Source organism: Nelumbo lutea, chromosome 6 (genome assembly GCF_056320005.1).
Source record: "Nelumbo lutea isolate HS-2025 chromosome 6, American lotus-T2T, whole genome shotgun sequence".
NCBI lineage: Eukaryota > Viridiplantae > Streptophyta > Magnoliopsida > Proteales > Nelumbonaceae > Nelumbo > Nelumbo lutea.
In genome coordinates, this window is record NC_142689.1 from 52069726 (window position 1) to 52095695 (window position 25970).

The 25970-nt window shown below is 39.4% G+C and overlaps 1 non-coding gene across 1 annotated transcript; it reads right to left on the reverse strand.

Annotated features, from left to right (window-relative positions):
* Window positions 1-18368: 18368 nt before the first annotated feature.
* LOC148848890 (small nucleolar RNA R71) lies at window positions 18369-18475 on the reverse strand. The gene has a single exon (XR_016101663.1). It is a non-coding gene; the product is annotated as a small nucleolar RNA R71 (small nucleolar RNA).
* Window positions 18476-25970: the final 7495 nt, after the last annotated feature.

Genomic DNA, 25970 nt, shown 5'->3' on the forward strand with positions numbered 1-25970 from the left:
AGAGGGCCATGGTGTGGATGGCGGAGTTCACCTGCCAACAAAAGGCCGAGGTCAAAAAAGGAAAAAAGAAGAAGAAGAAGGGAAAAGAAGAAAAAAGTAGCCACTTACCACCATGCAGTGAGCGGAGTCTAGCCTGACGAGCTGCTTGGAGTCCATCTCTCCCCAGCTGGCGACCTCCTCATGGGAGACCACCTTTCGGCTCCTTCGTAAAGCCAGGGTGAAGTTGGTGACTCTTTCCCACCCTCCGATAGGAAACTGCAGGAAAGCGAAGGTGTGGGACTGCTCAAGCAGAGGGAACTGCCCTTGTGCCGGGACCTCGTGCTCTTCTGCGCCACCTTCCGTGGCTACTCCCTCGAATGGGACCGGTGGGGCCTCAGGCAGTGGAGGAACGAAGGCTGGGTCAGTAGCCTTGAACTCAGCGCTCCTGGAAGTGGAAGCTCGGTTGGGGCGCAACCTCTTCACCCTGCACGTCTGGTTGTTGGATAGAAGGCGGCGCGCATCTACACCAGACATGTCAGCTGCTAAAAACCACAAGGCGTTAGTCCAATAAAAAAAAAAGAATTTTTTTACAAGGCATTACTCGACCTAAAAGGCGACCTACCAGGACTTAGGCTGGCCTGCACGAGCTTGTCCTCGGTCAAGTAGTCTGATCAATGGAAGCCAACCACTGCACAGAATTGCAGCATTTCTCGAACTTTGGGATCCAAGTCAACACTCGAATCCTGGATGGCGGCCCTCCAATGGGTTGGGAAGGGCCATCCTTCAAGGTTGTGAACTACAAAATAGTCTCGCTTCCAGGCCGGAATCCTGTTCGGCAGCTCGTGCAGGAGCTTGAAGCCGGGACGGGGAGAAAAATAATAGGAATGCCTTTCTGGAGGTGCCCCAGGGGAAGCATTCTTGATGGAAAGGATGGTGGCGAAGATGTCGAGGTCAAGAGGAAGACAATATTCATAAAATAAAGAAATTGTCCCAACTACATTTCGGATTGAGTTGGGGTGAAGCTGGTCTATAGTAACGTTGAAATGGTTTAATACCTCCACTATCAGAGGATGCAGAGGAAGACGGAGGCCAGCGATGAGCTGCTCCTAGAAGATCACGATCTCATCGTGACCGTGTTCCCAAGGGTAGTCACTGAATGGGAGACTATAGATGAGGTTTCTAGGGAGGTTAACTTGAAGAACTAAGGTCCTAAGTCTTTCGATCGACATGGAGGAAGGACCAAAGCTATTTGACTCCCTGCCCCGGGAGGTGGAAGCCGTCTCGCCGGAGGCCTCCCGAGCCTCCAGAGCCTACCCCCAAGCTCCCCTTGAGCTCGAGGGGGCGTCATATTGGTTACTGCCCTGGGGAAAGATGTTGTACGGATACCCAAACATACTAACAAAGTGATAAGACTCACCAGGGAAGAGATGAATCGAAAAGACGGTGTGAACAGGAGAAGAGCTCAAGCAGCTAGGTGAAGGTGCGACCTCAGAATCTGAAGGCAAGGCAAGTTGGAGTGAAGGAAATGAGGCCTGGGGCCCTCCTATTTATAGCCACTGTGCCCACAAACCGATGGCTCAGATTAAGGTGAATCTGACGGTTCATAGTCAAGCTGACCGCACATCTTCTGAAACTGAAATGTGACTGGCTGCACGTCTTCCATGATTAAGGTAATGCCGGTTGCACGACTTCCAGAGGTGAGAACTGTTTTGGCACGCTTTTTTGCGTTAGAAAAGTCTAGGAGTCGCTTGACATCCGTGTGTGTATTTAATGTGATTGGTCAATCAAGTTTGAATTTCAGGTCAAATCCACCCGTCACACTCCATGAACACCTCGTGCCAAAGTGGAATCCTTAGCTCGAGGAGTGGAGGGCAATTGATGGAGGGTGATTTGACCCGAGCTCCTAAGAAGGCGACATGTGGACGTGACTTAGCATAAGCAATAGCTCAGCATGACAACCTGGCTATGACTGAGTAGCGAGCTCGTTAAGGTCCTCGCAGGACAGCTCGCTACATTATAGCTCGCCACGGAATGAGCTCGCTATAGCGCAAGCTCATGGACCTCGGCATGTGGAAAGGGAATACTCCAAGACAAGTCTATCCCAGCTCGCGAGCTGAGAGAACCAGCTCGCTCCAATACTTAGGCAAGAAGACTGCCCCAAAGGCAACCTTAGTCGGAATCACCTCGGGACACATCCAGGAGCTCGCTACAAGGCAGCTTGCTATGGGATAGCTCACTACAAAGCAGCTTGCTGTTAAGTGACACGGTGTTCTCAAGAAGCTTCTTATATGACGAGACCATACCCGTCAGACTGCATCATGTCTCCTGACTGACGGTGCAGTCCCTGCCAACCCAGCAGACTACACCCACATCTCTCGATAGGTGGTGGCATATCTGTCCTTTCCAGGTCGTGTCTCTCATCTGATTGGGTAGTACTCTACAACAGTTACCTGCGCAGCCCTAGCAAATAACGATTCCAATAGAGAGCCAATGGCGGTTATGCCTGATTTGACAAGAACATCTGCATTTAAAGGCCCCAGGGTCGAAGGGGCAAAGGTATCTAGTATCTTGAATTAACCTTGAATTTACTGATCTAGCGCTATCTGCACTCTTAGCTCTCTTTGCATCCTTTACAGCTCTCTCGAGTGTTCTAACTTAAGCATCAGAGTATTCCCATTGGGCGAGCTCCCCAGTAATCCTTCACCTCCTTCTTCTCAGGTATCGTCCGTCATCAGTTAGGAGCCAAGCGTCCGCCAGCTAGGAGTGTCCGGATCGCGCAGCATCAAGCATAATACATATAAAATTATTAATATATATTAATGCATATTATATTATATTATATTATATTATTATATATTATATTATATAATATAAAATAGTTCTAAATAGGTTTAAAAAAATAAATTTATAAGTACACAACTATGAATGATTGGGGCGGGGTGGGACAAAATCATGGATCCTCGATGGACAAAATCAGGGCAGGGAATTTCAATTCGGGGTCAGGTACTGAACAGGCAAAACCCAGCCCTGCCTCACCTTGTTTCCATTCCTAATTCTGATGCTACTGAGAACTGTATTGCGAATTGCAAAATTGGAGAAATCAAAGGCCTCCAAATTTTCCTTACTCGAAATAAAAGGCTTCCAAATTTAGGGTTAACAAACCGTTGTTTTAATTAGGAAGGTGTTTGGTATACTAGCGTTGCATTATAATTGCATTTAAGATCGATCAATACAAATTAGTGTGAGAGAGATATATTCTACTTGAAATGTTTCAAAAATATTTTGAGCTGATCAATAAAAATTGCTATTTTTATTTAAAACCTGAAAATTGATGTTTTTGATATATATATATATATATATATATGCATTTTTTTAATTGAATTGATACTCATATATGATGTGACAATACATATTTCTCGCAAATTTGTATTGATAAAACCAAACCACAAGCAATGCTGCTACTATACCAAACACCACCTAAGTCCACTCAAAACAAGTTTGATTTAGAATCAGAATTCATTGAAACTTAGGGGAGCTTATCATTTATCAAGTGCGTGGTTCATCCAGTGTCACCATTGGATGAAGGAACAGAAGGCAACTTGGGTTGGGCTGGGCTAAACAATGAATTAGGGTTTGGATTCGGGTTGATGAAAAACATCAGCCCAATATAAAGGGGTTAAAATGAACCCAGATCTCATGAAAGCAAAAAGCATGAAATATGAATTTAATATGGGAGATATTCCTGATATATGGCATATAGCATGTAAATACTTTTTGCTTTCAGAAGTAATTATATATTTTTGTATCTAGATTTTTAATCTAACCATATTAATATTCGGATTCCAATTAAATTTTGCTTACTGAAATTTTATTGGACTCGGATTGAATTTATACATCACATATCATAAATAAATTAAATTAAAAATGAGCAAAGTATTATAGAAAGGAATCTTCATCTTTCTTCTTTCAAAGTAAGAATTTCTACCCTACTAACATCCATATACCAAGTATGTACCTGCCACTCTATGAAGTCCTTTTTCAACTATCCATCACGGTACCTGAATCAAACAATATAAAGCCATACATTTCCCTTTTTTTTTTCTTTAATTCATAAACATTTGAGATACGCTAGACCATTAAAAGTGGAAACCACTCCATTAAGCATCTTATTTCTTTTTGGGAAATTCTTAGATACGGTCTATCTATCAGAAAATAACACATTTCACATCAATTTATTGGAGAACAAATGAGGATAAAAAATACATTAAATCATATATCCATTGATTGTGAGAAAGAGGAATCTATACACCTTTTGAAAGTGACATTGAAGATCAAATTAAAGTGTATAGATGGTTCTTTCTTGTGGATGTAGGCATGAAGTTACTATTAAGAGATTTAATTACATGGTGGCTTCATGCCTACATCCACAAATAAAAAAGATGGTTCTTTATTTAGTGTATGAGAAGAAAATTAAAAAACAAATTGCTTTAAAAATATTTTAATTTTTAACCAGTTCTGTCACTGATATCTACCTTCTAGCCAATTTTAGTTATTTAAAACCCTAAAGTGTTTCCACCATAAAATATCCACAACCTTATGAAAACGATAGAAGACGTGGGAGGATTATGATACATTGATTTACCATGTGACGACATGACTACATTGATTTATTTTTTTATTTTTTTCAATGCCTTTTTTTTTTTTCTATTGGGGTGGATAATTGCAACAGTGTGAAAGGATAATGAAAACAAAAGAAGAAAAGGGTAAATTACATAACGCCACCCTGTAATTTGGGGCGGTTTACTTGCTAAAGCCTAAGGGTGCAACTTTGGCATGTTTGGATTGGGTTTTTTGTCAAAATTTGAATGGGCCCACATATAAGGGCCAACTTAAGTTGTTGTTAGATCGTGTATACCTTTAGCTCCAATCAAAATGATGCATATAAACATTTATTTATAAATGAATAAAAATATATTATTGTTTCATTTTAATATTGGTATTTTTTTTTGTATTTACCCCTTAAACTGGACACCTATGAGACTCGTGTTAATTTATAATATTTTCAACCATTGGATAGATTTGGGGAGTTTATCTTGCCAAGAATGACACTGATGTGTTGCCAAAGAAGTTGGGGCAGCTTGTCTCAACTGCTAGGGTTAGACCCGAAGCACATGTAGTGTGTGTTTGGATGAAATATTAAACCCATACCATTTTCCAATTATACCCTAAACCTTGGAGATTGATGGGCAAAACGGGAAAGTTACACATAACCCAGGACTTGATTATGGTACTGCACTAGGTGTTGGATTATATTGTCTTTGATATGCCAATCAGCGAGATCCATCAATGGTCAAAACTTGGGTATATTGGGGCAGTCTAACAATTCACCTGAGTGGTTGATCATAGTGATATGATCGACCCCTTTATCAAACAAAGTGAATGATAGGGTTTACATTCTCTCTAATGGAAACTTAAACTGTCGATAGTGAATTTCAATTGTGTTTGAAATTTGATTTTGCAAAATATATTTATGATATATATATATTAATGTTTTATGAAAAATGTTTGCAAAAGGTTTTAATTATTGAGATCCATTCAAACAGAGAGTGTGACACTGTACCTTGCAACCAGGGAAGAGGTCATTCCATGTTGGGCAATGTTGTAATCATTATGGGCAGAGATGTTAAGTGTAAGAGACCATTACAGGGCTGATTAACTAAAGGGCTTTATCTTACTTAAGTCCATTATTCCCTTTTCAGCAATAACCGAATTCTTTAGCAAGAATGGAGTAGAGGGCTGGTAAGCACGATTTCAGATTGCTTCTTCTACCAAAAGGCAATATCAAGAACAATTCTTGATCACTCCCACAAGTGGAGATCAAACTGGGTAGGGGTGGCAAAAATAGGGAAGAACTCTGCAGATTGTTGTCTTATATCTAGTGTGTTTTGCATATCCGCCCCGCTTTCTTATTTATAGCATTGAAGAGACAACCTCCTAATTTAATTAGGAGTTTCTTGATCCAAATCTTTACTTGGATCTGGACTCTTTAAGTGATAAGGATAATCCTTTATCTTATTTGCAGTTTAAGATCAACTTAATCCTAATCAAATTAGGAGTTTCCTTATCCAAATCTTTATTTGGATCTAGACTCTCTAAGTGGATAAGACTTATCCTCTTATCCTTATCTACTGATCCAAACCCAGATCCGCCCCAATTTAATTAATCTAATTAACCCATTTTGAAATCGGGCTTTAGGCTCATTAAGTTTATGTGCTCACTTAACCTCTTAACCTGCTACCCAGTTGGCTCTCTTTGTATGGCGTGGAACCCAAACATTGATCTACACATCAGCCACTTGGGTTCATTCCAGCCTTTGTTACAAGGCCTGGCTGAATTCACTATAGGAGACAGTGAACCCCTGAGCCCATCACTATGAACTCTTAATGGGCCCAACATTTACATTAAATGGTCCTTGGGTCCAACCACCTTATGAAAACCCAAGGAATGTGGGCAAATGCAAGATTAGCCCATCAGGTATTACCCTCAATGGTCTTACACTTAACCTCTCAACCCATAATGATCAAACACTACCCGACAAGAGATGACCTCTTCCTCGGCTGCAAGGTATAATGTTGCACTCTCTACTCACATGGATCTCGGGAATTAAAACCTTTTGCAAACATTTTGAAACCATAATATAGATATGTATATTTTTATATAAATATATTTTGCGAAAATAAATTTCAACGGTTAAATTTAACTACCCGCAATTTAGGTTTCCATTAGAGAGAGTGCATCCCTGATCATTCACTTTGTCCGACAAGCTGATCTTGTCACTATGATCACCCATTCAGATGAATTCTCGGACTGTCCCAACATACCTAGGTTTTGACCCCCTCTAAGGATCTCACTGATTGGCATATCAAAGACAACCCGATCCGACACCTAGTGTAGTACCATAATCGAGTCTAGGGGTCAGGTGTAACATTACAGTTTTGCCCATCTATCTCTAAGGTCCAGGGCAATACTGGAATTTCGGTCTGGTTCAGGGTTTCAAGAAAACCCACACTGCATGTACTTCATCTCACCCTGGCAGTTGAGACAAGCCACCCCAACCAACTTGGCAGTACATCAGTGTCAGCCTTGGCAGGATAAATCTCCCAAATCTATCCAACAACTGTGAAGATTCTAAACTAACGCGAGTCCCATAAGTGTCTAGTTTAAGGGTATTACACAGAAATACACCACAATGACATGAATAAATTATGTACTTTATTTATTTACAATAAATGTCAAAAGATACATCAATCTAAGTGGAGCTAAGGGCATAATTGTCTAACCTCTAAACCCTTCCAATAGTTGCACTCTTAGACTTAGCCCCTTGAACTTTTTATTTGCAAAAAGACCCACTTTGAACCTTTAGATTCTAGCACTTGGACCCTTGGTTATCCACTCCAGATCTAGTGCATTTGGACTCGAAGGGATTTTCTCTTTGAGTCCACTAAAACTTTGACACGTTATTCGCTATTCACCTGGTCAATACCTACAACCAGCTGAAGATTTAATGCTAGTAATGATCATGGTTTTCAAAATCGAACCGGATCGGAAAACTAGGAACCGGTCCAGTAATTCCCAAAATCGGATTTTCCATAAAAACCATTGATTTTGGTCAACAAACCACTAATCCAGACGATTAACCGTTTGAACCATCTGAACTATTTGAATGATTTTGACTGATTTTCATATTTTTTTTAATTTTTTAATTTTTTTTGTCAAGATAGGCTGACCATTTGACCCGATAACCAGACCCTTGACTGGTTCGATCTCCGAGTCAGTTTTAAAAACCATGGTAATGATTGATAAAATTATTTTAAATAAAAAATTAAATTAAAAACCCTTATGTTTTAAATAACAAAAGGTAGAACTCCAAAGACCATCATGTTCTAAGATGCAAACCCTACTGCCCCAACCATTAACGACAACAAGCCTTCATCAATAGGGGTGCAAATGGATTAGATTATGATTCGATCCTATTTGGTCGAATTTGGATCACCCCTGTTCAGATCTTTGGGTCGAATCGGATTCGATAATAGGATCCGATCTGAAATTGGATCAGATTCGAATTACCCCTATACAATTTGAGAAGATCCGATCCGATATATATTATATATTTATAAATATAAATATACATGTAATACATATATATCTTATTTATTTATTTATGAATATATTTTTTATATTATATTTTATAAATTTGTTATATTATTTATTGTTTTATAAAACACATGTATATGTTGAAAATAATTAAAAAATACTTTTATTTTTGTTTCTACTTTTCTTAAATTAGTATATTTTAATTTTCTTTTAATAATTTGTTAATTTTCAAAGAAAACAAGTCGGATCTGATCAGATATGAAGATCCAACTTACTGATAGGATTCGAATTCAAATAAAGTCCTATAAGATCTGATTGTATATTTGAATCGGATCCGACATGAACGGATGCCCATTTGAAGTTTGATGTGTGGAGAGAAGAAAAGGCCTATTTTCAGTTTCTTTTCTTTTTATTTTTTTTTGCAATTTGTAGTGTTTTTGTATTTTCTTGTTTGTTTATATTTTTCTATTTTTCTTTGTGCATTTTTTGTAATTTTCTACATTATTATTTCATGATTTTTTGTTGTATTTATCAATTTTTTTTTGCAAAATGGTCACATAAAATGACATAAAGACATTTTGAATGTTTAAAAATGTTTAAACAAACACATGATAGTCACATGAGAAAATTGGGGAATCTAAATGTTCACGGTGGTTATTTATAACAAATGAAAAATGAGGTGGTTATAGGGGTGTTCATCAACATTGTTGGTTTTGTTTTTGAAAACAAAAACAACTGCCACATCAGCAAAATTATATTCTTTTGGTTGATATGGCAGTTTTTATTTTTTTTTATTCAAAAACCAATCATATTGTAGAACACCCCCTCAAGTGTCGCTACCCCCAAAGTAAAGGGTGGCAGTCTTGTAATTTACCCAAAAACTATAAACATGTAATCCAAAATAGCAAAATAGTGATTTCTTTGAAGAGACTAACAAAAAATATTTTCAATTTTTAGCTTGTTTAGTTTGAGTAAGTAGATCATCTTGTATGGTTAATAGTTGGTAAGTTGCATGTCATTAAAATAAGTAAATTATTGAGGACATAATTATAGTATATTGTTTGTGAGTGTTTGTAATTATTGAAATTAGTGTAATCTTTTATTGAAATTGAATTTTAAAATGGATTTTTGGTTCTGATAATCCTTGAGCTTTGCAAAAGAGACCATTTTGACGCTAAAGAATAAAAATGGCCATTTTCAACCCTAGAGGCCTAGACTTTGGTGAAAAGGCCAATTGTAGGAAAAAATAGACGGTGTTTGAAATGTTGTCAACAGATCCGTTAGACAATGTTGTGTGGCACCGCTAATGTTTGAAAAAGGCCACTTTTGACCTTAACATTTGAAAATGGACCATTAATTAAGTAAATTACTTCAATGTCTAATTAAAATGACCCTAAAGTATTTAATTTACTTAATTAAGTTCATTAAATAAATTACACTAATTAAGATAATTAAGTAAACTAAATTAATTAGGGAAATGAAGTTAATTAATTAAATTAAATAAATAAAGCTAATCGATCTAAATAAGTAATTTAAGTCAATTAAGCTAGGTTTTAGAAAAAAAATTAAAATGGAACCACTTTGGCCACTAATTTTTGGGTCGATAGTTTGATTGTTCGGTCTGAACAGATCAACCCATGACACTTTAAAAAATAAAACATAAAATATAATTAAAATAAAAAATGATCCAAAAACCATTTACTTGATCGAACAATTTAGTAGTTCAACCATTCAGGTCAGTGGTTTGTTGACCAAGTTAAAAATTTTGGGCAGCTACACCGTTCGATCTAAGGACCGGTTAATTGTCCAGTTCCACCCAGGTGGTCAAACCATTTGACCTAGGAGCCAGTCGATTGTCTAGTTATTTTATACTTGGCCTAGAATTTTTCAAAAAAGAAGCACTGACTTGGTCAACAAACTATTGTTCCGGATGATTGAATCACTAAATTGCTTAATCCAGTATATGGGTTTTAGGTCTTTTTTATTTTAATTATATTTACTTTTTATTTTAAAAAATCATCGATTGATCCGTTTGGACTGGATGATCAAACTGTTAACCCAGAAACAGGTGGCCAAAGTGGTTCTGTTTTGGGCTGGTTTTTAAAACCTTTATTAATTGGCTTAATTTACTTATTTAGATCGATTAGCTTTATTTATTTATTTAATTCAATTAATTAATTTTATTTCCTTAATTAATTTAATTTACTTAGTTATCTTAACTAGTGCAATTTATTTAATTAACTTAATTAAATAATTTAGGGTCATTTAATTATTTAACTTTATTAATTAAATAAGTAAATTAAATACTTAATTATACTCATGGTCATTTAATTAGACCGTGAAGTAATTTACTTAAGAAGTTTTATTAATTTGATCCATTTTCAAACTTTAGGGTCGAAAGTGGCCATCTTCAAATTTTAGTAAACGCCATATGTTTTTGCCTACAAATAGCCTTTTCACTAAATTTTAAGGTTGAAAATGGACTTTTTTATTCTTTAGGGCCGAAATGAGCTTTTTCGCAATATTAGCAATATTATGAGGCTATTAGAGGCAAAAGTCCATTTCAAAATACATACATATATACACACATCACTGGTTCCCAATTTTCATAATCCGATTATATGGTATGAAAGCTATTACTTAACCATGACGCATAAAGGTCACTAGGTCAGGTGTTCGACCGTCCAATGCAATCTGAATGTCACAAAACTGCTGATGAGTGTGCATTAACGATGTCTTCCTTGTGTTGGGGGTGGGTTGGGCTAGCATTTATGGCACTCCCAATTCAAAGCACCAGTTTGATCTCCCTTTTGGTTGGATCACCAGCATGTCTGTATTTTATTGATTGATTTCAAGAATTTGCTGCAACCATCATCCACAGAAGTAAAATTGGCTGGGTGGAGGGAACTAGAGCAAGTCATTGCTGAATGTAAAAGATTGATGCATTACTTCCCTACTTCCTCAGTTAGTTATATCCCTAGATATGGAAATGAAGCGGCCCATGCCTTGGCCAAGTATGCTTTTCATGTCAAACATTGTTTTTCAATTCCATATTTTTATAAAAACTGAAGGGAAATATAAAATGGGCCATATATTGAAAGGAATCTAAGTTGCATTTTCTTCACTTGAATTATGATTGTGGGTCATTCATTTCCTAGCTAGTCCTTGTGGAAGACATGTGTCGGGTTTAGTGTGATTTCAATATTTTGTCTTCTGACTTGTTTTTCACTTCGCATTGTAAAATAACTGGTAAATATGTATGTATTTTGCATGTGGAAATCTCTGATGATAAGGTTTAAAATATCACAATATATCAGTGTATATCATACAACATGCATCAATTTTTTACCTGTTGATTCATTACATATAAACATGTTAGGGTGGTAACTTGTATAAGTAATTGTTTGTATGTGATGTAAAGCTGATGATGGATGTTCAATGAACATTTATAAAATCCAGCGGATGGATGCAAAAAGTCTTTGAGTACTTCCATTATAAGAATTTAGTGTATCAATACAATAATATTATCCAAATTTCTCCACTATTGTTGATGTAGCGTGATTTGGTCCAACCTAATAATAGAAGGACACGTGAACACGACTAGCTGATAGAACGACAGTTCATCCCAACGTACCTAAGTTTGCGACAGACCAAGCTCAGATAATCGAACCACCTCGGGGCAGGCCCACCTCGGAAGCAAATCCACCTCGAGACAAGTTCACTTTGGGGCACGATTGCATTAAGATCACTTCGGTTACTATGCACCTCGGCGTCCGTAGTAGGTTGGACCCAGGTGGCATTAGTTCGGGTAATATTGACCGACCTCCACATAATAACCCCGAAGATCTCGTCACTGGATTCCATGTTTTACGGGATCATGCCTCGTAACAGCTGGCCTCATCTCCTTCGACCGGTTCAGACGGTAGTGATATGCCTTATCGATTGGCGACGTTATCTCCTATTAACTCGGTAACGGGCCTCATCACGGCAAGAATCCCGGAACCACTCCGAAAAACCCACGAGGACTCCAGTATATAAAGACCCCAACCCTTTGGGGGCAAAGGTACGCATAATCACTGCTCACTAGCTCTCTAGCTTTCTAAATTACCTCCAGCTCGCAAGTTACTGACTTAAGCATCAGAGCGACCTCGCAGGGTAAGCACCCCTGGGTTCTCTGATTCTCTCTGTGCAGATCCGTCTAGTCCGTCATCTACTAGAAGCCAAGTCATCTCCAGCTAGGAGCAGCCAGATTGCGCAACATCATTTGGCGTCGTCTGTGGGAAGTGCTTTGAAAAGCCTTTTTCCACCAAACATCTTTAATTCAACTTCAATGGCATCTTCCAGCAACGCCGGACAAAACGCTGATATGAACACTTCCAGGGGGCAGCTTCAGGTCCCAACTGTCTATATCGGACAGTTCACCGTGCCTCTCTCTATGGATGGGATCCCCACTCTAAATGTACCTCGAGTTCTTACACTGGTGACTGCCCCACTCCCTCTGACGGTGGGTGCAACCTTTGCTGAACCCTCTGTTATCCCCCTGACGGTCGGACAGAGTCAACTCGATGACCTGGTACACTGCATGAAGGCTATGCAAGCCTAAATGCAGCAGGTCCAACAGTTTCAACTGTATCAACAACAAGTCCTGCACCATGTTTATCAGCAGTAGTTTCCTCCACTACCGCAGAATCAGCAGAGTTAGTAGTCGGTTCCACCTTGACATCCGACAAGACAACAAGTCAAGCCTCACCGTCAGAGTGAACGCCCTCCTCGCTTGGAGAGACCTCCCAAATCCAGAACCCTCTCGGGAGTCAGGTCTTGTCCCGCGGTAGGAGGGAGAGACAAGTTACTCCTCCCACCTCGCAACAAGTAAATCGGTCGGGAGATACCCAGCCTGCCAGAGCCATATCACCTCAGCCTTCATAGTCTGAAGTTTCGCTCGTAGAGAACCGATTTGGGGTTCTGGCCACGGATTCTAGACAAGGCCCCTTAGTTCACAGTAGCCGCCGCCAGCAGTCTGAGCAACTCTTTGTAAGAACAGTGCCTGATAACACTGAAGCTAGCAGCACTAATGCGGAGCCGATGAAGAAGCAACAGAAGCGACATCGCAAGGCTCACCGATTTGCAGTCCAAGGTTAGCTCGATCAGCCCAAAGGAAAGGAAGAGGTGAGCTCAGGAACAGTGAAGACTACCCCACTCCTCTCTGTACCATCTCCCCTGTTCCCCGAGCTCCTAGCCGTTCCAATGTCCAAGGACTTAAAAGTACCTTCCCTGGACAAGTATGATGGGTTGTTTGATCCGAGCGACCACGTAGACTCGTTTCAATCATAGATGCACCTAGCCAGGGTGGATGAACCCTACATGTGTGTGGCTTTCTCCATATCCTTTAAAGGAGTAGCTTGCACATGGTATAGAAACCTAGGGCTTGGGACAATCAAGAGTTGGGCTTTTAAGTAAGAGGTGCCTAAGGTCCCATGAAAGTCTGCTCGGCATAGTCTAAAGGGAGGGAGAATCTATCCAAAGCTACATCAAGAGATTCAATGATGCATGCTTGTAGATCCCTGATCTAGACCCCGCAGTGAGACTCACAATGACCAATTCATCTAAATAGAAGAAGAGATGAATCAGAAGAGCGAGAATCCACCAGACAAGAGGAAAAGAGAAGGTGGGACCTCAACTAACGGGGATAACAAGTGGAAGAAGGATGAACCAGCTCGAGGAGGAGGTAAACCGGATCAGCCTTTTTGAACTCCTCCTATTGAAAGCACAAATTACATGCCCTTGAATGCGAAGCGAGCAGAGATCCTTATGGCGATCAAGGATGCATCTTACGTGAAGTGGCCACCTTGGATGAGAGGAGATCTGAATACCAGAAACAGGAATGTATACTACCACTTCCACAGAGATCACGGTCATAGCACCGAAAATTGTAAGAAACTCTACGACAAGATAGAAGAGCTCTCGAATCTAGTAACAGGTAGAACGAGCAGCCGCAAAGACAACTGGCCGAATTCGAGGAATAATTCACATGATCACCGGCAGATTGATTGTCGCGGGCTACACCTCAGCCGCGGTGAAGACATCAACTCGTGAGATGGAAAGAGAAGAGCAGAATCCTTCGAAGCGGCCAAGGTTAGAAGAGCCTATTTTCTTCACCGAAGATGACACGCATGGAGAGGAAGTTAGGCCCCTAGGACAACCACACTTTCCTAGTGGTTGCAACTCCCTCCCCGTACAATGCCATAATAGGTCGGCCTATCACCCACGCTCTTCGCGTAGTGGTGTCCACCTATTATCTGGCCATGAAGTTCCCCACGGACTTCAGAGTAGGGTTAGCGTGAGGCGATCAGCTCGAGTCATGCAAATGCTACGTCGCCGCCTTCAAAGGGAAAGCCAAGGCGGTAAATGACCTTGAGTTAGAGCGACCTAAGGAGTACTGATGAACCTACAATTTATCTATATTTTATGAGGTTTTTGCATGAAATTTTATGATGGTTTAATTAAATTTTGCCCTATTTTAGCTTGATTGCAAGAAAGATTTCAGGGGGAGCCAAATCAATAAAAAGAAGGCAAAAGCAAGAAAAGAAAACCCAAAATTTACCAATTTCAGTCCGGCCCAGCCATGAGAGCAAGAGAATTTCATTCGGCCCAAGAAGAGCAAGTGAAACTCTTTGGAAAATCCAAGGGAAGAAGCCTAGCAAGAAGGAAATTTCGGCCCAGCCCATTTTTAGCCCAAATAACAGCCTAGAGTGTAGCCCACATGAGCTCAAAAGCAAGCTAAGTTGTAGCCCAAATAGCAGCCCAAAGGGAGCTAGGGGCGGCAACTTCTAGGAGTTTCTTGAAGAGAAGGAGGGAGCACTCTAGAAGGTTCATGAGGGGTGTAATACACCCCATTCTAGAGGCTTCAAGAAGGGGCAAGAGCCCCCTTGAAAAACTATATAAGGAGGCCTCTAGGAGGGGAGAAAGTTGTTCAATTGCTTGAGAGGAAGGCTCTCCCACTCTTAGAGGTTCGGCCACCTTGAGAGAAGAGAAGAGAAGAAGGCTAGGCGCAAGGAAGAAGAAGAAGAAGGGCTGAACAAAGTTCAAGACAAGCAAGCTAGAAGAAGAAGGTGAGTTCGAATTGAGGGTTTGTGATTCAAAGATCTTTTGTAATAAATCATTTGTAGTTTCATTCTCTTTTGATTTGAATTCAGTTTCTTAGTTATATTTTCTTTCTTCTTTTTCCTTGTTTCCATTCTTCCTTGATGTATTTCAGCTTGTAAAATTTCAGTTCAGCAATCTAATTCTTTTTGATTCATTCAAATGATCATGAATTATACTTGAAGTTTCTTGAATAAGGGTGTTATTGTAGAGTAATTCGGCCAACTAACCTTCAAAACTCAGATCTGAATTCTCAGATCTGAGATTGCAAGATCTGAATTGCTTGAAAGAGAATTCAGATCTGCAATTTTCAGATTGGTCGAATTAATCTACAGCTTGGAATTCATAGAGTGCTTGAGAGAGATTCTAGGAATTCAGATCTACTATTCAAGAACTGAATTGAGTGCAAGGTTAGAGATAACTTGCACAATTCAGTTGGTGATCAATTCAGATTTGAATTGATGCCTTAGAAGTGTTTGAAGAAATGCATGCATGGGGATTAGATTCTTGCTAGAGATAGAAGAACCGTCACTCATGCATAGGATGAACATGCGCTTGAGAGAGGCTGTTCATGACCTTGGGGTTTCACCAAACCAAGGCTCAATCATGATTTATTCGAATGATCCAAATTGATAGATTGCTGAATTCTGAGATTGACATTTACTGCTTACTCTTCTAACCTGAATTGAAGGCAATTGGACCAATGATTTAGATAGATTTTAATTTAGGATTTCTTAGCTTTCATTAGAGTTTTGATTTATTTTGTTGATCAGATAAGAAGTGCTCAATTTAGTATTGGCAATTGTTTCCTAAATCCTCGTGGGAACGATACTTCACTCACTACTTTATTACTTGAACGGCTAGTGCACTTGCTAGTGTCACAATGAGCAAAACACATCAAGTTTTTGGCGCCGCTGCCGGGGATTTATAGAAGCAATATTAGGAAACATTGAGCATTCTTAATCTGATCTCATTCAGCATTGCATTCATAGCTGGGTTAATTTGCTAACTTTTTCATTTCAGCTTGGACTGCAACTGCTGTACTACTGTAGTTATGTTTCTTCTTTCTTAAGTAGATTACTTTCTTTTTTTGGTTTCAGTTTCATTTTAATAAAGGCATATTTGATTTCTATTCAATCTTGGTGTTGTTCCCTTCAAAAAGAAAAAAAAAAGAAAAAAATTCACATAAACATGAGTGTTGCAGATCTGAGTTGCATTCGGCACTCAGATCAGCAGATTTCAGATCTGCAGCACTCAGCCGAAAAGAGTTGCTTGTGTTTTAGACTTTATTTTTTTTTCTTTCTTTCATTACAAAAAGAAAAAAAAACAAATGAAAAAAAAAGGGGAGATCTTTTGAACAACAAGAGGAGCAATTGAGAATTCGGATCAGAATTCAGATTTGAATTCAGATCTGAATTCTGCTATTGCAGATCTGCAACAGTTCAGATCTGAGTTCCTCTGAACTCAGACCTGAACTGATGAAATTTTGAGGGGAATTGGGTGTCATCACCACCCCAATTCACCCTAGGGCACTTCTGCTATTCCCCAAAAACAATTTGGTAGCAATAACTGAAGGTAAGGCAATTGAGAATTCAGATCCAAACTCAGACTTGAGTTCAGATCTGAATTCTGCTGTTACAGATCTGCTCAGTTCAGATCTGAATTCCTCTGAACTCAGATCTGAACCGATGCAAGTTTGAGGTGAATTGGGTGCCATCACTACCCCAATCCACCCTATGATACATCCAACCTGCCTCAAGGGTGAATGGATAGCAAGGAATGAGAGAAATTCAAATCTGAAATGCAGTTGATATGATGTGAGGACTGAACTGATACAGAGCATACTATGAATTCTGGGTGGACTGAATTCTTGGCTTTACCCACTTGTAACCGAGCTACATTAGCTAAGGAGGTGTATGTTTGGATTGAATAATTGTTATGCCTCAGATATTTAAGAAAAATTAGCACTTTCCAAGTATTTCTTTTAGCATTCAGATCTGTAGTAGGGCTGCTATAGTGCAACAGTTAGCAGACCTGATTTCAGATTTCTACAAAAGTTGTATAGACCGAATAGCTTGCAATACCAAACATTGCAGACCCAATTTTCAAGTCTTAGCAAGTGTTTGATATGCATCAGCTATACAGGTTTGAGCTTCAATTGTAGAGTTTAAAATCTTTAACCCAAGCCTAACTCAGGACTGGTTTTAGTTTATTTCAGATCCTTTTAAATTATTTTTTTTTTCAGATCAGATCTGATTTCAGCCCTAAAGCATCACAGAATTGATTCCAACCTTAATGGATGTATATTGTAGTGTATACCAATGAGTGTGTATGAGATATCCAGCTCAGATCTGAATTATTATTTATTAATTTCTCTGAACTCAGATCTAAATTGGGTCTGAATTCAGATGTTGCAATCGATGGATGTAGATAAAGGAACCTTGAATAAGATGATTGGTTTAAATCTGCTTTTAGTATAATCGGCTTCATTTATTCATGATAGGATGTAGGTTTTGTATTCCAATACTTCACTTTACAGTGTGATAGGATTAGTTATTTATTTTCTTTTGTGAATATTGGCATTTTTATTGCTTTGACTTTAACAGTTTATGACAAGCAGACCTGAACTGGAAGAGATCCTTTATGACCCGGAGATTGAACGGACTCTCCGTGTCCGTTTGAGAGCTGCTAAGCAAGTCAGACAAGAAGCACAAGAAATGGCTGAACAAAGAACTATGATGGATTATGCCAAGCCCACCCTCATCGGGACTGTCTCCAGCATTATCAGGCCAACTATTGCTGCCAATAACTTCGAAATTAAACCGGCCATAATCCAAATGATACAAAATACGGTTCAGTTTTGTGGTATGGCCCATGAGGATCCGAATGCCCATATTGCTAACTTCTTGGAAATCTGTGACACCTTCAAACACAATGGGGTAAGTGATGATGCCATCCGGCTGAGGTTATTCCCATTTTCTTTGAAGGATAAAGCCAAAGCTTGGTTGAACTCATTACCGGCAGGATCTATAGCCACATGGGACGAAATGGCCAGCCGTTTTCTCTCTAAATATTTTCCCCCTTCTAAAACTGCTAAAATGAGGAATGACATCACTACTTTTTTCCAGCAAGAGGGGGAATCTTTATATGAATCATGGGAACGATACAAGGAGCTGTTAAGGAGAGTTCCTCACCATGGCCTCCCCATTTGGCTACAAGTGCAGACTTTCTATAATGGTCTTACTGACTCAAATAAGACCATATTAGATGCTGCAGCCGGAGGATCCATAAATAATAAAACTCCTGAGGTTGCCCATGCACTTATTGAGGAAATGGCAGCCAACAATTATCAATGGCATTCGGAAAGGACTCAAACTAGGAAGCAGCAAGGCTTGCATAATGTTGACACTTATACAGCACTAGCTGCACAAATAGGAGCACTCAGTAAAAAAATAGATGAAATGTAGATAGCTGCCATGCATGTGCAGCCTCTTAATTGTGAATTGTGTGGGGGAGGCCACATCAGTACAGACTGCCAAGTTGGCAATCAGTTCAGACCATCTACTGAACAAGTTGACTATGTCAGCAATTCGTCAAGATAGCAGGGTTACCAGAGTCACCATACTTTTCATCTAGGATGGAGGGGACATTCAAACCAGTCCTGGCCAAATCAGCATATTTCCAAGCCGTTCCACCAGACTTATCATCAGCCTGAACCGAAATCCAATTTGGAGGAACTGATGACAAAATTTATAGCAGGTGCAGAAACTAGGTTCCAGAACCAGGAAGCCTCAATCAAAAACCTGGAAAACCAAGTGGGGCAATTGGCACAATTAATCTCTTCCAGACTGCCGGGAACTCTTCCAAGCAACACTGAAGTGAATCCACGAGAGCAGGTGCAAGCTATTACCTTAAGAAGTGGAAAAGAGTTGCCTGAGGTAGAAAAGAAGAATTGGGCTGAACCCAAGGCAGAAACAAGCCTTGGAACCAGACAACAGAAGACGGAACAACCAGAAGCACAACAAGGGATGCACCAACAACCGCAAGTTCCATTCCCTAACAGGCTGAAGCAACAAAAATTGGAGAAGGAATTTGGTAAGTTTCTTGAAATATTTAAAAGTTTACATATTAATATTCCTTTTGCTGATGCTTTAGCCCAGATGCCACACTATGCAATTTAAACAAGCTACCTCAGAAACTCAAAGATCCAGGGAGTTTCACTATTCCTTGTACCATTGGCAGTTTAAAAATTGAAAAAGCTTTATGTGACCTGGGAGCTAGCATCAATTTAATGCCATATTCTATCATCAAGAAATTGGGGTTGAATGAACCCCAACCCACTAGAGTGGCATTACAATTGGCTGATAGATCCATTAGACATCCTAGGGGGATCATAGAAGATGTGTTAGTTAAAGTTGACAAATTCATTTTTCCAGTTGATTTCATTGTGTTAGACATGCAAGAAGATGTGGAGGTCCCGCTTATCCTAGGGAGACCTTTCCTGGCTACCGGGAAAGCAATGATTGATGTCCAACAAGGACAACTCAGCCTTAGGATACAAGATGAGGAGATAATTTTTAAAATGTCTGATGCTATGAAACATGCACCCTCTAGTGATGATTCTTGTTTTATGATTGATGCCATTGAATTGACAATTGATGAATGCTTCCAGGTAAGTAGAATAACTGATCCTCTTGAACTCTGCCTCCAGCAGGGAGAACTTGAAGAAGCAGAAAATGAAAAAATAAACCTCATGATAGCATACCTGAACGATAAGCCTCAATTCAAGGGAAAGGGGTTTCTTAAATTAGAGAACTTAGGCAAATTGCCCGGACCATCAGGTAAGCCATCACCCCAAGAACCCCCCACCCTTGAACTGAAGCAATTACCATCCCATTTAGAGTATGCTTTCCTTGAGGAACCATCAGATCTCCCCGTGATAATTTCCGCAGCGCTGAATCCCTTACAAAGAGAAAAATTATTAAGAGTGTTGCGGGAACACAAAAATGCTATAGCTTGGAAGGTAGAAGATATCAAAGGCATTAATCCATCAATCTGCACTCACAGAATTTTGATGGAAGAGGACAGCAAGCCTTCCGTTCAGCCCCAAAGGCGCCTGAACCCCAACATGAAAGAAGTGGTAAAGGCTGAAATAATTAAGTTGTTAGATGCTGGGATCATTTATCCTATTTCTGATAGTTCTTGGGTAAGCCCTGTGCAAGTTGTGCCCAAAAAAGGGGGTACGACTGTTGTTCCAAATGAGAAAAATGAACTCATCCCTACTAGAACCGTTACCGGATGGCGTGTGTGTATTGACTATAGAAAATTAAATGAAGCCACCCGGAAGGACCATTTCCCTCTCCCATTTATGGATCAAATGTTGGAGAGGCTAGCCGGGCATGAGTATTATTGTTTCTTGGATGGATATTCAGGGTATAACCAAATACCAATTGCACCAGAAGATCAAGAAAAGACCACTTTTACTTGCCCATATGGAACCTTTGCATACCGAAGGATGCCCTTTGGGTTATGCAATGCCCCAGCAACCTTTCAGCGATGTATGATGTCTATATTTTCTGATATGGTTGAAAAATTTATTGAGATCTTCATGGATGATTTTTTAGTTTTTGGCTCTTCGTTTGATGCATGTTTGAATAATCTGGAACAGGTGCTTACTAGATGTAAAGAAACACATCTTGTGTTGAATTGGGAGAAATGTCATTTTATGGTGCAAGAAGGCATAGTGCTTGGACACAAGATCTCTCAAAGAGGTATAGAAGTCGACAAGGCCAAGGTGGAGGCAATTGAAAAATTGCCAACCCCAACATCTGTTCGTTCTTTGAGAAGTTTCTTAGGACATGTCGGATTCTATAGAAGGTTTATTAAAGATTTCTCAAAAATTTCCAAGCCATTATCTACCTTGCTTCAGAAAGAAGTGCCTTTTGAATTTTCAACTGAATGTCTTCATGCTTTCAACATCTTGAAAGACAAATTGATCCATGCACCTATCATGGTAGCACCAGATTGGACCCTCCCATTTGAATTGATGTGTGATGCGAGTGATTTTGCTATAGGAGCTGTTTTAGGACAAAGAATGAACAAACATTTTCAGCCAATTTACTATGCTAGCAGAACCTTGACTGGACCCCAACTCAATTACACCACTACAGAAAAGGAGCTGTTAGCAGTAATATTTGCACTTGATAAGTTTCATTCATATCTGATATTATCCAAGGTTGTTGTCCACACAGATCACTCGGCATTAAGGCACTTGCTTACCAAGCAAAACTCAAAACCAAGACTGATCAGGTGGATCCTTTTATTGCAAGAGTTTGACATTGAGATTAGAGACCTGAAGGGTGCTGCAAACCTGGCTGCTGACCATCTCTCCTGGTTGGACACGGTAAGCTCAAAAGAGGAGATAACCAGCAACATTCGAGAAGAATTTCCGGATGAGTAGTTGTACTCAATACAGAAATACTCATATCCTTGGTATGCTGATTTTGCTAATTATCTAGCTGCACAAGTCCTTCCTCCTAACCTTTCATATCAACAGAAAAAGAAATTCTTTTCTGATGTAAAATACTATCTGTGGGAGGAACCCTTTTTGTATAAATTGTGTGCAGATCAGATCATAAGGAGATGTGTCCCCAAGGAGGAGATGGAGTCGGTACTCCAATTTTGCCATGATAAAGAAGCAGGAGGTCATTTTGGAGCTAGTCGCACTGCAGCCAAGGTTTTGCAATCAGGTTTTTATTGGCCCACACTCTTCAAAGATGCCCATCGGTATGTGTCCACATGTGACAAATGCCAAAGATCGGGAAACATTTCCCAACGGAATGAAATGCCCCTTTCCAATATTTTAATCTGTGAAATCTTTGATGTTTGGGGTATAGATTTCATGGGACCTTTCCCGAATTCTTTTGGGAATAAGTACATCCTCATTGCAGTTGACTATGTATCCAAATGGGTAGAAGCCATGGCTTTACCCACAAATGACTCAAGAAGGGTGGTACACTTCCTAAAGAAGCTATTCTCCCGATTTGGCACTCCGCGAGCTATAATTAGTGATAGGGGAACTCACTTCTGCAATAGCCAATTTGAGAGGTTAATGCAGAAATATGGAATTACACATAAATTAGCTACCCCTTATCACCCTCAAACCAGTGGCCAAGTGGAGTTGGCTAACAGGGAACTCAAAAGAATTCTGGAAAAGACCGTAGCATCCGCCAGAAAAGATTGGTCCATCAAATTAGATGATGCATTATGGGCATACAGAACTGCATTTAAGACACCCATTGGCATGTCCCCCTACAGATTGGTTTTTGGTAAAGCATGCCATTTACTAGTTGAATTGGAACACAAGGCCTATTGGGCTCTTAAATTCTTAAATTTTGACATTCAGGCCACAGGGGCTAAAAGGCGGTTGCAATTGAATGAATTGGATGAATTCAGACTTACCACCTATGAGAATGCCAAAGTTTATAAAGAAAGAATAAAAAACTGGCATGATAAGAACTTGCTGAGACGGGACTTTTATGTAGGCCAACAGGTATTGTTATATAATTCCCGTCTCCGCTTGTTTCCAGGTAAGCTGAGATCCAGGTGGTCTGGACCCTTTACCATTTCACAGGTTTTTCCCCATGGGGCTATAGAACTCACCCACCCGGTTCAGGGCACGTTTAAAGTAAATGGTCAGCGCCTGAAACCATATTTAATGGGCAGTACTGTACCCCCTCCATCCACTGTTTATCTAGATAACCAATAATCTCTTATGCTTGCTCATGAACAAGTTAAGGAATCTTTTTGTCATTTATCTTTTTAGAATATTAGTTAGTAAAATAAAGATCTTTTTCTCAAAATTCCAATTCTTTAAGACTCAGTTCATCATTTTCTTTTCTTCAGTTTGCTCTAGCAAGTGTGACTCCCTAACACTACGAACATTGAGGACAATGTTCATCTCAAGTGTGGGGGAGTGAGCCCGAGGCTAGGGTATGGGGGTTGAAACCATGCACCTCATGCACCCCAACACACATATGCAGGCAATGACATCACAAAAAAAAAAAAAAAAGACTGGAACCCCTCAAGTTCATTACTATTTATTTGATGATTTTTTTAAGAAGGAATTCAATGAGTTGAGGGAGACTGATGTACTTGTTAAGTTTTTATTCTTGTGAATGACCCAATTTGATATATGCAGGAGAAAAGGGGAGCTGAATATGCCTTTCAGCATGACTAGCCCTAACTTCCTTCATGTGTATGGAAGCCCTTGATTTCATTGTTAATGGTCAAGAAAACTAGTGCACATCTGAAATGTTGATTCTTGAGGTTCAATAATTGCAAAAGAAGGACAAAAGCCCAAATTGACTCCGTTATTCTGAGCTGAATAGTAAAACTAGCAGCTTAGAACATGAGTCCTATTTACCTACCTCAAGCAAGTGACCAGTGTGAGATGGAGCATAAGATGCACTCACACCAAAAAAAAAAAAAAAAAAAAAAAAAAAAGAAGAGAAAAGTGTGAGATGGAGCATAAAATGCACTCACACTGAAAAGAAAAAAAAGGTGAGATGGAGCATAAAATGCACTCACCCTTAGAAATAAGTAATTGTGGTGACAACCGATGTTCATAGGGGCACTCTAAAGTTGAACTCTCATTAAGATTTAGTTACAGATGTGAAACTTAGTGAAATTTGATTATTAACCTTGACAATTAAGGAGTTGATTTATATATGAATTAGGAGTGAAGGCTAGACTATGATGAAATTCATATTCTTCTTTACTTGGATCTGATACATATCTTAAATGGTAATTTACAAGAATAAAAGTTGAGCACTTACAAAAGTTCCCCGACTACTTTTTTTCTATCTTAAAAAGTTCACCAGGTAAATGGTGAGAACAGAAGGGGGGAATGTTAAGTTTATGGCTGATGTCTTTGCTTGAGGACAAGCAAAAGCTTAAGTGTGGGGGTATTTGATGAACCTACAATTTATCTATATTTTATGAGGTTTTTGCATGAAATTTTATGATGGTTTAATTAAATTTTGCCCTATTTTAGCTTGATTGCAAGAAAGATTTCAGGGGGAGCCAAATCAATAAAAAGAAGGCAAAAGAAAGAAAAGAAAACCCAAAATTTACCAATTTCAGTCCGGCCCAGCCATGAGAGCAAGAGAATTTCATTTGGCCCAAGAAGAGCAAGTGAAACTCTTTGGAAAATCCAAAGGAAGAAGCCTAGCAAGAAGGAAATTTCGGCCCAGCCCATTTTTAGCCCAAATAACAGCCTAGAGTGTAGCCCACATGAGCTCAAAAGCAAGCTAAGTTGTAGCCCAAATAACAGCCCAAAGGGAGCTAGGGGCGGCAACTTCTAGGAGTTTCTTGAAGAGAAGGAGGGAGCACTCTAGAAGGTTCATGAGGGGTGTAATACACCCCATTCTAGAGGCTTCAAGAAGGGGCAAGAGCCCCCTTGAAAAACTATATAAGGAGGCCTCTAGGAGGGGAGAAAGTTGTTCAATTACTTGAGAGGAAGGCTCTCCCACTCTTAGAGGTTCGGCCAACTTGAGAGAAGAGAAGAGAAGAAGGCTAGGCGCAAAGAAGAAGAAGAAGAAGGGCTGAACGAAGTTCAAGACAAGCAAGCTAGAAGAAGAAGGTGAGTTCGAATTGAGGGTTTGTGATTCAAAGATCTTTTGTAATAAATCATTTGTAGTTTCATTCTCTTTTGATTTGAATTCAGTTTCTTAGTTATATTTTCTTTCTTCTTTCTCCTTGTTTCCATTCTTCCTTGATGTATTTCAGCTTGTAAAATTTTAGTTCAACAATCTAATTCTTTTTGATTCATTCAAATGGTCATGAATTATACTTGAAGTTTCTTGAATAAGGGTGTTATTGTAGAGTAATTCGGCCAACTAACCTTCAAAACTCAGATCTGAATTCTCAGATCTGAGATTGCAAGATCTGAATTGCTTGAAAGAGAATTCAGATCTGCAATTTTCAGATTGGCCGAATTAATCTACAGCTTGGAATTCCTAGAGTGCTTGAGAGAGATTCTAGGAATTCAGATCTACTATTCAAGAACTGAATTGAGTGCAAGGTTAGAGATAACTTGCACAATTCAGTTGGTGATCAATTCAGATTTGAATTGATGCCTTAGAAGTGTTTGAAGAAATGCATGCATGGGGATTAGATTCTTGCTAGAGATAGAAGAACCGTCACTCATGCATAGGATGAACATGTGCTTGAGAGAGGCTGTTCATGACCTTGGGCTTTCACCAAACCAAGGCTCAATCATGATTTATTCGAATGATCCAAATTGATAGATTGCTGAATTCTGAGATTGACATTTACTGCTTACTCTTCTAACCTGAATTGAAGGCAATTGGACCAATGACTTAGATAGATTTTAATTTAGGATTTCTTAGCTTTCATTAGAGTTTTGATTTATTTTGTTGATCAGATAAGAAGTGCTCAATTTAGTATTGGTAATTGTTTCCTAAATCCTCGTGGGAATGATACTTCACTCACTACTTTATTACTTGAACGGCTAGTGCACTTGCTAGTGTCACAATGAGCAAAACACATCAAGTACCATGAGGAGCGAGCTTCACCAATAGAGGAAACGGTCCTTATACCTGTTTCGGAAGAAGATCCAGCCAGGACTCTCCAAATCGGCGTGTCGATTGAGGAGCCTCTACGTTCTTAGCTAG